The 12,990-nt window shown below is 37.8% G+C and overlaps 1 pseudogene; it reads left to right on the top strand.

The window, feature by feature from the left end:
* The first annotated feature begins 2,324 nt into the window (after positions 1-2,324).
* LOC131399856 (small ribosomal subunit protein RACK1-like) lies at positions 2,325-2,719 on the top strand (annotated as a pseudogene).
* The last annotated feature ends 10,271 nt before the right edge of the window (positions 2,720-12,990 follow it).

The raw sequence follows: 12,990 nt of genomic DNA, 5'->3' as shown, positions 1-12,990 counted from the left end.
TATGAACAAAAATTTACAAGAGACATAATTATATATACTGACTCTAGTGTAAAGGGGCCATTCTATTTGGTTGCATATTTTTAAGGCTAAAAATTCATACTCATAACACTTTTAAATTATCTAATAAGATCTTAAAAATTAAAAATGTGCTCATAAGTGAGCAAACCAGCCATGTCAAGAGGCCAAAAATAGTCCCAGGAGTTATACAGAAACAATTATTATAAAACCATCAACATTATATAACTTTATATTCTGGGTTTATTCTCACGTAGATGCAAACAAAAAGGAAAAAATATAACAGTGAAATAATGAATAAAGCAGAGGGTACTGGTTAATTCACTGATTTTTCAGCACAGCACTAAACTGATCAATAGCTGAATGCACAGATTCACTGGTTACTTTACGTGCGCTTTAAAAAAATCATTAAAAATATTTTTATTGCCTTATATATCAGCGCCATTTTGTAGAGTAAAGAGAAGACACCTGGGTCCTCACACTTTTCATATCATCCTTCACAGAAACAAATCTCTTTCTATCCTATTTTTGCTCCCAATGAGAACGCAGCTGTCTTTTATTAGAGATGTTTAACTTACCAACTCTATATATGTGCAGTTTTACATGTTTAACAGAAGATTTTAATACAGTTTTAGCTCCTGCTTGAGATAAATCAAACTCAAACTGACAAATAAGCAACTGTGTCGGCAAGAAGTGGGGGGTTGTCTGATTTAAAACTCTGAGAAGCTTAGAAAGCCTTCAATCTTAGGTTGCACAAAATACACATTTTATTCAGCAAGACATGATAGATACTTTATTGCAAGGTTGTTCTTTTTTAAATTCACTAGATGCAACTGAGAATAATCTAAAGCTATAGTATATTAATAAAATTAGCCAGAAATGGAGAAAGAAAAACTAGTAATATAAGTAGTATAATTTATCAATTGCTTTAGAAATTTTCTGTAAACATTTTGTAATCTTAAATGCCTTACCCGGTTCCCTTGTTTTTATATTTCTCTTCTATTATACCTGATGCCAAGCTCTTTTTTTTTGTATAGTCCAAACATTTTCCTGATTATTACTGTGCATGATTGTGTATAAATGCAAAGCAGTTTAAGATTATGCAGGGGAAATGGTTGATGCACACATTTCACTTCGTAGACCTAACTTATTACCATCCTGCTGCTTGATGAAAAATTCAGAGTATTTGTTGCAATAGCTTTGTTCTTCAATGGGGTTATTCTTTACTTTTGCCTTTCCAAAATTACTTGTAACAATATTGTGCCCTTCTGATTGTCTACAGATGTATTAACCCCCTATGATAACCTGTTTTACACTCTGAAAAAAATCACTGGTAAAAATTTCTGCTTGATCAAAATTTTTTAAAAAGTATTTGGTAGCTAACATGGTAATAATCGGTTTAGGCAAACATTATCAGTAAATGTTACAACCTCTGGCCAAAAGTTAGTTGGGGAATAGGGTCCAAGTATCTACTCTTAGTTTACTTATTAATTACCAAAGAGAATGATATCTTTAAATAGAGACAGTAGCAGACACCTCCTTAAGAAAGTAGTAAAGTCAGCATCACCAATAATGGGATAAACTGATATCATGTGACATGGAGTGATATGCTTGAGAAGGACAAAACATCATGTAGATAGGACTCCTGACAAAAATGCACAACCTGAATCTAATGAGGAAACAATCAAGCACGAATTTAGTAATGTTATACAAAATAACTGGCCTCTTCTTTTCAAAACGTCATGAAAAAACAAAAGATTGATGGGTTGGTCCAGATTAAAGGAGACAAAAGAGACACAATAACGAAGTACAATATGTAATTCTGGATTGATCCCTGGATAGGAAAAAAAGATTTTTTGTTTTGTTTGTTTTTCTCTAAAGGACATTATTAGGACAATTGGAAAAATCTGAATATGGACTGTATATTAGGTAATTTGTGTTGTATTAATGTTAAATTTCCTGAATTTGATAATTAAACTGTATTAAATTAAATTACAACTATGAAATTGATAATTAAACTGTACTAAATTAAATTAGTACATGAGACTGTAAAGACATATGTGCTGTAAGTATTTAAGGGTGGAGAGCCATGACGTCTGCAACTTATTCTCAAATAATTCAGCACGGTAGATAGACGGACAGACAGATAGATGATAACGTAAACATATTCATGCAGAGATAAAACAAATGTGAGAAAATATTGATAAATCTAGGTGAAGTGTACATAGGTGTTCTAAAATTCTGTAAACTTGTTAATAACTTTTCTGAAGGTTTGAAATTTTTCAAAATCAAAAGGTAAAACTTAATTAATCGGCCACATGGGCTACCTGAACGCTGTGGATGGCTGTTCACTCCAGATGGATCCCTCTGTGCTTCTGGAGGCGAGGATGGCCAGGCCATGCTTTGGGCTTTAAATGAAGGCAAGCACCTGGATACACTAGATGGTGGGGACGTCATCAACGCCGTGTGCTTTATCCCACCTGCTGCTGGCTCTTGTGCTGCCACAGGCCCCAGCATCAAGATCTGGGACTTGGAGGGCAAGATCATTGTAGATGAACTGAAGCAAGAAGTTATGAGTACCAGTGGCAAGGCAGAGCCACCCCAGTGCACCTCTCTGGCCTGGTCTGCTGAGGGCCGGACTCTGTTTGCCGGCTACACGGACAACCTGGTACGAGCGTGGCAGGTGACCATCAGCACCTGTTAGATGCTTTAGAAATAAAAAACTGCCTTTTGATTTTAAAAACAAAATTAAAAAGTACAACTAAGAAGAGTTTCTGCAAATCATATCACAGTGACAAATGCAGCAATATTCTTGAAGAAAAGGAGAAAATCAAGGTTAAAAAAAATTAAGCATTCTACAATTGAGTGGACTTGTTACCCTTCCTTCAACATTGAACTACATTGTCAATACTGAATATTTTAATGTGCTTGCTTTTCTGTAAGAGCTTAAGAATTTTCCATTTGTTCAGTCTCGTATACGACTTCCAGTCTAAATCAAGGTACCTTCTTAACTGCCAAAGTTCCCTTCTTACTTTCGCCGTAGTTAGCCAGTTATAGATTGTACTTGAGAGTCACAAACTTGAACATCTGAAACACTTTGCAAATTTTCTTTTCTCATTTGTAACTCAGCTTAAACTTTTTAAAGGATCCTTTTTCTTTCAAGGAGGAAAGTACTGCTTCCAAAATAATGAATTTAAATATAAAAATAAAGTTTGGTTATCAATTTTATGTCTACAGATTCTGCTTTCACCCCCACCCGTCTGTCAATCTCAATTGTGTGTGTATTTCAAAGAGTTTTCACATTATTATTTTCTATCCACTTAGAGGCAAGCTATTGACATATTCCTGGTCTGCTTCATTTTTCTCTCCTTACTCTTCACTTTGACCTATGGTCCTAAAGAAGAACACCTTTAATAATTCTACTTCTTCACTCCTCTCCTCAAGTCTAACTATTGTCATTTCTTTGCTAACTTTCCTGTGACTCCTCATAAATTGCCTTAATCATCTTCAGCAAATATTGCTTTCTAGGAAAATCTGTTGTGTTCTTCCTTTGCGTTTTGGGGTCAATAAAGAACAGATGAGAACTATGCAGAGGGAATCACAATAAGCTCTCTCTTCCCGAGAGCCAATTATTACACCAGGATGTTTTACTTGGTAAAGGCAAAGGGAAAAGGACTTCAGTATGAGTCGGATTCATTATAAAGATAGAAACGTCCCCAAACAGTAATACTCATGCAATTAGGAACCTGGACAAATGACCAGTAGACTCCAAAGTAACCTACGCTTTTCTATAAACTTCAACCTCCAACCAGTGATGTTTGAAAAGAGATCCCCTAATCCTTAGCAACACTACAGTGTAAAAGCTTTCCCATTATACTAAGCAGGCCACGCTCCTTAGATCTAAAAAATAAAGAAATAAATGCTACTGTTAATTCTCTTAATGTAATTTTTCTGTTTTTAAAAGTGATAATTACATAATGCATAAAAAGGTATTAGTATAGTGTCTGGCACATCATCAACACCCTGTAAATGTCAGATATTATTAATTTTTGTTGTTCTTCACTCTGTTTGCCTACCGTCAGAAGCCTTTTTCTTTCCATTCCCTTGCATTTTGATAGCTCAAGCTCCAAAAGCACATTGCAGAAATCTATGTAGTCCTGATATTCAGCAAATTCCATTTACCAAATTTAGAGCCATAACTGGGATTTTCCATGTTTGTATCAGCTAGCTGCAAAACCAGTCACTCAAAACTTGCTATTTGAGCAAGCTTAGTGACCTTTCTAGCAAGCTGGCAGCTCTTTTGCTAGTATAACTCCTCCAGAAACTTGGCAGGCTTTCGATGTGTCAAAGTGTAGTCTACTCTATTTAGGATTGGCCTAGCAGATTGCCGTGGTTATAGCCCCAAATTTGCTCACATCCTTATGAAAGCATAACCTCCCTCCACGTGAGCTCTTGGATAATTCCCTCCCACACTCACTCGTGGTCTGGACTTGGCCCTGTGATTTGCGTTAACCAATGTGATAACAGTAAATGTGACATAGCAGAAACTTGAAATGTACTTGCACGCTGGGGCCTGCCCTCTCTGGCTGATCTTGGAACACCTGCCATCACCACTGCGTGAGCAAGCCCAGGTCAGCCAGCTTGATAGTGAGAGACATGTGGCCCAGTCTCTTTGTTGCCCCTCTCAGCAGCCGGCCAACACCTGAAGCTGAGATTCTTTTCTGTCCAAGACTGCAGATGCGTGAGCGAGCCCAGCCAAGACCAGCGAAGTTCTGTCCTGTTGAGCCTAGCTCAGCTTTTCCAATACATGTGTCACATGTCATGAGCGACACAAATGATTGTTTTAAGCCACTAAGTTTTGGGATACTTTGTTTTGCAGCAACGATAACTGATAAAGAAATGGGTACCTAGAAGTGGGGTGCTTCTGTAACAAAAACCAAAAACACGTGGCATTGGCTTTGGTATGTGGCTGGTGGAGGCTGGAAAAGGTGCAAAGAAATGATGAAGACTGGAAAAATGCTGAGCACACTGTTAGCAGAGGCTATGAAAGTGATAAAGAAACTTCTTTAGCAGGCTAGAAAAATAGTGACCTGAGTTAGGTAGTTGTGGAATAATTAGTAAAAATGTTGCCTGTAGGGGCCAGCCCGGTGGCATATTGTTGAAGTTCGCGTGCTCCGCATCAGCGGCCCAAGGTTCACAGGTTCATGTCCCGGGTGTGGACCTATCCACTGCTCATCAAGCTGTGCTGTGGCAAGTGTCCCACTGATAAAGCAGAGGAAGATGGGCATGGATGTTGGCACAAGGCCAATCTTCCTCAGCAAAAAGAGGAGGATTGGCAATAGATGTTAGCTCAGGGCTAATCTTCCTCACAAAAAAAAAAAAAAAAGGTTGCCTGTAGTAATTAATAAACTTTTGGGTTTGGCTAGGGAGATTGCCTCACAGAAAGTTAAATTTATCAATTGGCTTCTTTTAGCTGCCTATGATAAGGTGCTGCAAAAAGAGATGAGCTCAAGAAAATTCTGTTTGTAAGCAGAACTTAGGGGGAATATAGAGGGGCCAGAACATGCTGGGAAGAGAGTAAACTGTTCCTTATCTCCAGTCTCCCCAGTCAGTTAAAAATTGTTGAAGTAATAAATGGCTTCAGGGTAAAGATCAAATCAAAGTGCAATTGTAAGTCTCTTTGTTAAGAACTCTAAAAATTTTAAGGACATGCATAGTAGACACTCTAGGTTAGACAAAAATGGCTTTCAAAATTCCTAAGGATGTTTCCCCCAACAGCCTGACACACCCAAGTAAAAAAAAGCTTGTCTCAATAAGAATTGTGGATGTGGCTTCTGGACCTGAATCAGATTCATAGGAAGCTCTCCAAATGTTGAAGTCAATTGTCCTGATAAAAGCATTGCCATCTTGGATTGAAAGAGACCATGTCAGCTCAAAACAAAAAGAGGCCTCTAGGCCCCCAACTCTCTGCAGGAATAAAGAAAGATAAGGAAGATATTCAGCTGCACACACAAGCCACCTCTTATAAACAGGGAATGACATCTCAGAGGACAGAGCCGAGAACTTTGAAGAACAATGGACAAGGGTACCACTCCCAGAGAGCTGTAACAAACAACAGATTGGAGAAACACTCCCAGGAAGCAGAGTCTCAGCCTAATCAAGCAAAATTTCCTAACTCTGGAGTATGGGGATCTAGCAACATATGCCTGGCTGGATTTCAGAATTTCTATGGACCAGTAACTGCTATGTGTCCCCCATTCTCCCCTTTCCAAATGGTTCTCTCTATTGTAGCTACCATGTTCTTGTCTTATCACTGGATCTTGTAACTTATCTTTTCAGTGCAACTGGATCGAGAGGAGCTGCATCCAAAAAGTCACTTCCAGACATGATTATATATCAAGAGATCCTGGACTTTGAGCCTGATGATGTGACTGGATGGAATTTAGGGGATCTTAGGAGGGAGGGAATGTATTTTGCATGTGGGAGGGATATAAATCATCAGGGCAGAGGCCTTCTCTGGTAGGTTGTGGCAGTAATAGACTCTAATTGTTCACACTTGCCTGTATCCATACCTTAGTTAGTCCTCTCTCATACGCTGGACTTGGCCGTGTGACTTGTTTCAGCCAATGAAGCAAGAGCAAAATGGAATCAGCAGAACCTTAAAAAGTACTCACACATCGGGGCTTGCCTGTTTTGGCTGCTCTTGGAAGCACCATATGAACAAGCACAGGCTAGCCTGCTGGATGGTGAAGACACATGGCCCAGCCATCTCGATTGTCCCAGCCAATAGCCAGTAACCCCTAGAAGCAGAGCCAACTAGATATCCAACAGCAGACTGCAGATACTTGAGTAAAACTAGTCAAGAACCACCCAGTTGAGCTCATCCCAAATTGCCAACCAACAAATGGCAAGCTAAATAAATAAACAGTTGTTGTTTTCAGCCACTAAATTTGTGGTACATAATAACGTAGCAAAGAATAATGTTCTAGTTCACGTCCAGCAAATTACAGCCTACAGGCCAAATCTAGCCAATCTCCTGTTTTTCTACAGCCTACAAACTAAGAATAGTTTTTACATTTGTAAATGATTGAAAAAAATCAAAAGAAAAATAATATTTTGACATGTGAAAGTTATATAAAATTCAAATTTCACTATCCATAAATAAATTTTATGGGAATACAGCCACACTCATTTGTTTATATATTATCTATGGCTGCTTTTGCACTTCAGTGGTGAAGTTGAATAGTTAGAACAGAGACTATATTGCCTGCAAAGTCTAAAATATTTACCATCTGGCCATTTACAGAAAGTTTCATGACCCCTGCTTTAGCTATAGATCACAGTTGTCTATACATGGTCAAAAATAGCGCAGCCCAAATTTGGCCTTCAGAAGGAAAGTGGGTGTTCCAGGTCTTGCCAGCCCAGGCACCAGCTTCAGGCTACCAACCACACCCACATGGGGCCACTCATATATGGAGTTCAGCGAGATCCTATCAGAAGAGCAAGGGTGCACTACGAATGACCAGGACCCTTCAGCAGTAAGCGAAAAAGTGGAAAGAGAGAAGGAAGCAAGGCACAAGTGGCCTAAGAGTCCATGAGAGGAATCTGTGTTTGCTGTTACTAGCTCTTTTCTCCTCTTTACAATGTTGTAGCTGAAGCAACACACATATCAGCAGAATCCCAACCTTAGCAATTCAACACAGTTATCTACCACAAGAAAACATCTAAGTTTACACCAAAACAAGCAAGCAAGTAAGATTTCTAATCTCATGAGAGGACAGTGGATTGGAAACAAATGACTAAAGTAACTTTTAGGGCCTTACTCTCATTATTTCCATGGTAGTGTCTCTGCTCACTCATTTTCCCTTATATTCTCTTTTTTCCTGACTCTTCCTTTTGATTGCCCCGACAAGACAAAACTCATTAAACTTGAGTTTTACTAGCAATGAAAAAGAAAGAAACCAGAATATTTACCAGTGGGTGCTCTACGTCCCTTCATACCTTCACTGGTCTCTGACTACCCACTATTTTAGGTACAGAAATGAGAGCAAGCAAAAAAGTACAGGTAGACACAAAATGAGAGAAAGAAAAAGAGGAGGGAGATGAAAAATAAAGGACAAAAATTTTTAAAAAAATGTATTCTGACCTCTTTACACATGATCAGTAATCATACAAAGGAATTTCAGCTCTCAGAAGGAGTGCAGGAATGTCATTCTCCATATTCCCCATTTTGAGAACTGTCTCCAATCTCTAAGTACAATAGAACGGCTACACATTAGCACCAAAGTCACAGGGGACTTGGAAGTGCAATGGCCACTTAGGTACCTGCAATGTCTGGAAGACTTAGAAAGTTGGTACTGAACATCTTGGGGAAAAAAGTGACAAGCTTCTGATTAAAATTCCTACAACATTTGCCTTATTTTAAATTAGAGCTGTTTGCTTATTTCTAATGACAGACCAAGGTGGCAGGGTGGGAGGAACAGTCTGCCTGGGTGCCTGCAATCAGGGGGCACATTCATAGCAAATTTTAAAACATAATAAAAGTGAATAAAAACAAGTCTGCTTTTTATTATCATTATGCACAGAAAATTTTAAATGATGTCCATGATAAAATATTCCTTCCTATCCAAGTGAACCACCAGACCGCACTCTGCCTCTTAGCGCTCCACTTCTTATTTTAACCAAAACTCTAAAAGGTTTCCACTCTTTTCATATCTATCAACACTTTAATGCCAGCCTCACACATCCATCCAGAATCATAAACAAATATAAACACTCCAAACGCATGGACCAACAATTGAAGTTTACTCAAGGTTTTGTGGGGTGGCTGAGAGGAGTTACATAATAAATGATACAAGTCTCTAAAATTCTTTCCCTCCTACTCTGATCCCTTTTCTCTTTGAAATCCCTCAGACTCTCTTGCCTCTTCCTGTCATCTGAATCTTTCTTTTTCTCCTCAAACTCTGATCCCCCCTTTAGTGTCTCTGTCCCTTTCTTATTTGAAGAAATTTCTCCAATTTATATCTTCACCCATTAGCCCCTTCACAAAACAAATAATAAACACGCTCCTGGGATAATCACCCTCCTTAGCCTAAAAAAGCCCAAGGTAGGGGGAGGGAGTAAATAACTAATACTAATTTAGCACTTCTAGTTGATGAAATGATAATAATGTGGGTGACTACATTTTAAAATATATATAGGGTGAACTATAACACCTATTTAAATATATTACAGAAAAACACAAAAGTCATAAAGTGTGAATGGAAAGTATTTTCTAAGGGTATTTTTATTTACATTACACCTTCTACTATGACGATAACATATTTCACCTATCTTAGTTTAACATTCGTGGTTTCCAATTTTATAACATCTATAATATCAAGGGAAAATTCACAATAAATTAAAAGAAAGAAGGCTTGCATTTTGAGACACTATAAGCCATCTAAAGTGCTTACCACAGAGTATGTTTTTCTAAAGTATCCCTCTTTGTAAAGTTGCTTATAGTGAAATTCTCTAGTAGTGAAGTGGAATAAAAGGCCTAAATTGCTTCAGCACATTCAGTAAGATTTCATTCCACTTACTGAAGTATACTCTTACCTACAAGCATGTGCCACTATTAAGATGCACTTATCACACACTGCATGGGTGGAAATTGCTTACATTGAAATGCTCCCTCTCTGCTTTCTCAGAAAGGAAGAATGAGAAACAAGTGGGTTCTCTTCCCAAAGGCTAAAATGACCAGGAAACTCTGCTAGGTGAAGTTTAGCTTCTCCCTGATCATGCTTCCCTCACATCAGGCTGAAAAAAGAGACAAAAAAAGTAGAATAAAGAGTTGTGCCAGGTTTTCATTGTCCCTTGGTCTATTTTCAAGATAGAGACTAAAATCAATTCTAGACTATAGAATTCTAGACCTATTCAGAAATGAGTTATCCTTTGCAGTATGCTAAATGGAATTCTCATAACGTGCCATATATGCACTCTATGTTATTTTAGAATAGACTCCAAAGGTATCAAATGTAAAGGATCTGCCAGAAGATAAATCGAAGCCAGGACCCCACTCTCTTTTCTATGAAAGGTCTAAAACTGTGTTCCTGTTCTGTAGACTTTTCATCAATGGACAATCAGAAACACATTATTTCCCACACAATTTAACATGCATGGAAGATACTATAGAATATCCTTGATATTCTGAAACATTGGTTGCCAAACTTTTTGGATAGCATACTCCAACAATGAAAAATGTTCAAGCATGAATCACAAATAGTCATTTATTTACTTTTAAATTATATACATGTACTATCATATTATGTACATCTAAACCATAAAGATAGGAAAATTTATAGAATAAGATAATGAAGCATACAGTATTTTAAGATATTTTATTGGTCAATAGTATTTTTTACAAATATTATTCTCATCAAAAACCTAATATTAAATTATTAATATAATAATATGCTTCAATATTTTCACAAACTTTGGGTTAACAGCTTGTGACAGGATTTGAAAGTCTGCTTCTAAGTTCATTTTCTTTTGATACATGGTTTTTATAAGTGAAAAAGATTTCTCATAAACATATGTAGATCCCAAATGGAAGAAGTACATCATTTGGCTGCAGTTACTAAATCATGATGCTCATTTTTCAATCCCACCCAAAAATTTGATGAAGGTTTTTGGTGAGATTCAGCTGGTAAATTTCCATCTTCTCTAATGTCCAACAGTGTTGCAAACTAATCACCAATGTGGTCAAACATACTCTCAAGTTGGAAGATTTTTAAATGGATTTTTAACTTCTGTTTCCAAATTTTTAAGTGTGCCAAAATAAGCATTTTCTGCAATACCATATAACAGGGGAAACATTTCCCAATATCTGTTTTTAAAATACTCTTTTTTAAAAAAAGGAATTTTCTCACTAATTATGAAAACTGCCTCTATTTTATTGGTACAGACTAAGTGAGTGAGTGGGTGTGTGTGTGTGTGTGTGTGTGTGTGTGTGTTAATTTTCTACCAGGTAACGTTCTACTCACAGTTACTGCTTATCACAGAAAGGTCAGTAAACTTGGAACCTTGTATTTTGTAAAAGAAAAATGCACTATTGGTCTTTAATTTTGACAACTCCTCCAAATGTTTTGTCTCAAAATAACCACTGAAGTTCTATAAGGCATTAGAGATGTCCATGGTCACTCCCCATCTTAGTACTAAACATTGTGAAGATTCTATTATTCAGGATAGCACACTATAATTCATAAATCCGCTTAGGAGGGACACATGTAAACTGCAATGCTCTGAAAGAAATGAAAGAAGACAGTGGCAACCCCTCCTTGTTCTCCTCTATTTGAAGAATAGCATGCCCTATGAATCACATGACCAACTAATATACAGGATATTAATAGTTAAGCTTAATTTCTTTATAATTTTTTAGACCAAGGAAATATATAAACAAAAATTCTAATGTTTTCTTCAAAATATTACTGGACAATAAATTTCTTGAGCACTCCCTAGGTGTGCTTCAGAGTAATGGTCCTGAGCAGTGGTTCCGAAAATACTACCCCGTCTTTGAATTACTCCAGGATCTTGTCAAAAGAAGCAGATCCCTGGGCCTCATCCAAACCTACTGAGTCAGAAACTCTTGGATGATGCCCAAGTATTAGCATTAATAACAAGCAGGTTGTTTTAGTTATTTATTGCTGTATAGCCAGCCATCCCAAAACATAGTGGCTTAAAATAATGATTGATTTTTTTCTTACAATTCTGTGGATCGGCTGGACTTTTGCTCCACATGGTGTCAGCAGATTTCACTTATATAGCTGCATTCAGCTGGGAGCTCCGCTGGGCTGAATTATCCATAGAGGTCTCATGCAGTTTGCGGCCTTGGTGCTGACCACGATGTGGCATCCCAATGCTCCTCCACGTGGCATCTCTCCCCACCATGGTCCCTCATCATTCGGTAGGCTAGCCTGAGCTTCTTGACACGGCAGCTAGTTTCCAAGACCACGGATGTGGAAATTGCTGGGTCTCTTAAGGGCTAGTCCCAGAACTGATTCAGAGACTCTTCTGCTGCATTCTGTTGGTCATAGCAAATCACATTGACTGTCCAGATTCAAGGGGAAACAAGACTCCACCTTTTGATGGAAGGAGCAGCATGCCTGTACAAAGACAGGAAGAACAGTTGGTGGCCAACATTGGAGATAACCTTTTACACAGATGATCTTGCAGTTAAAATTGAGAACAGCTCTTATAAGGTGATAAATCCAGCAAAGTTGGATTTAAACTGAGAGCAGTTTTCAACATTCATGATAAATTGTTCCCACGGCTTTTGCATCAAACTAGCCACTGGTAATAATAACAACCCTAGATCAAAATATATGTATACACACACACACACACACACACACAGTAGAACACTCTAGAAGGGGAACTTCTTTTTCATGATGCTAAATTATATTGTAATAGTCAATTTTTTAACCATTCTTTCCTAAGATATTGGTTTTATCCTTGCAAAAAAATAAATCGTAAATAAATAGACTATTTGGGTTAAAAAAATGTTTATTAATGAAAGAAAATACAAACTATTTCAATGTCACAGTTTTATCATAACCAAACCAGCCATATGTGTTGGTGAAGTTGGCAGTGGCTGCTCTCAGTGCAAAACCCACCATTTACGGCCAAGTAGCAACTGAAATTCTACCATGAGAGGATTAATCTCTTCGGTTTTTTCAGAGGGAAGCCATGCTGGCACTAGATGATAAGAGAAAGGACCAGAGTGGGTCCTCCAAATCAACAAGGATTAACCCAGATTCCAATTACAGGGAATACTTGGCTTCAAGAATTTCAAAGTTTCCATTAGAGATCTTAAGGTCCATAGCTAATAGGAATGTGTCATTTTCCTAAACCACAACTTTGAATCATGTAGTTATGTAAAGGAGTTAAAGGCTGAGCCTGGCTGATTGTCCAGCATCTGCTCTCAACTGGGCTTTG

This window comes from Diceros bicornis, chromosome 3 (genome assembly GCF_020826845.1).
Source record: "Diceros bicornis minor isolate mBicDic1 chromosome 3, mDicBic1.mat.cur, whole genome shotgun sequence".
Taxonomy (NCBI): domain Eukaryota; kingdom Metazoa; phylum Chordata; class Mammalia; order Perissodactyla; family Rhinocerotidae; genus Diceros; species Diceros bicornis.
This window is presented reverse-complemented; position numbering and strand designations above follow the sequence as displayed.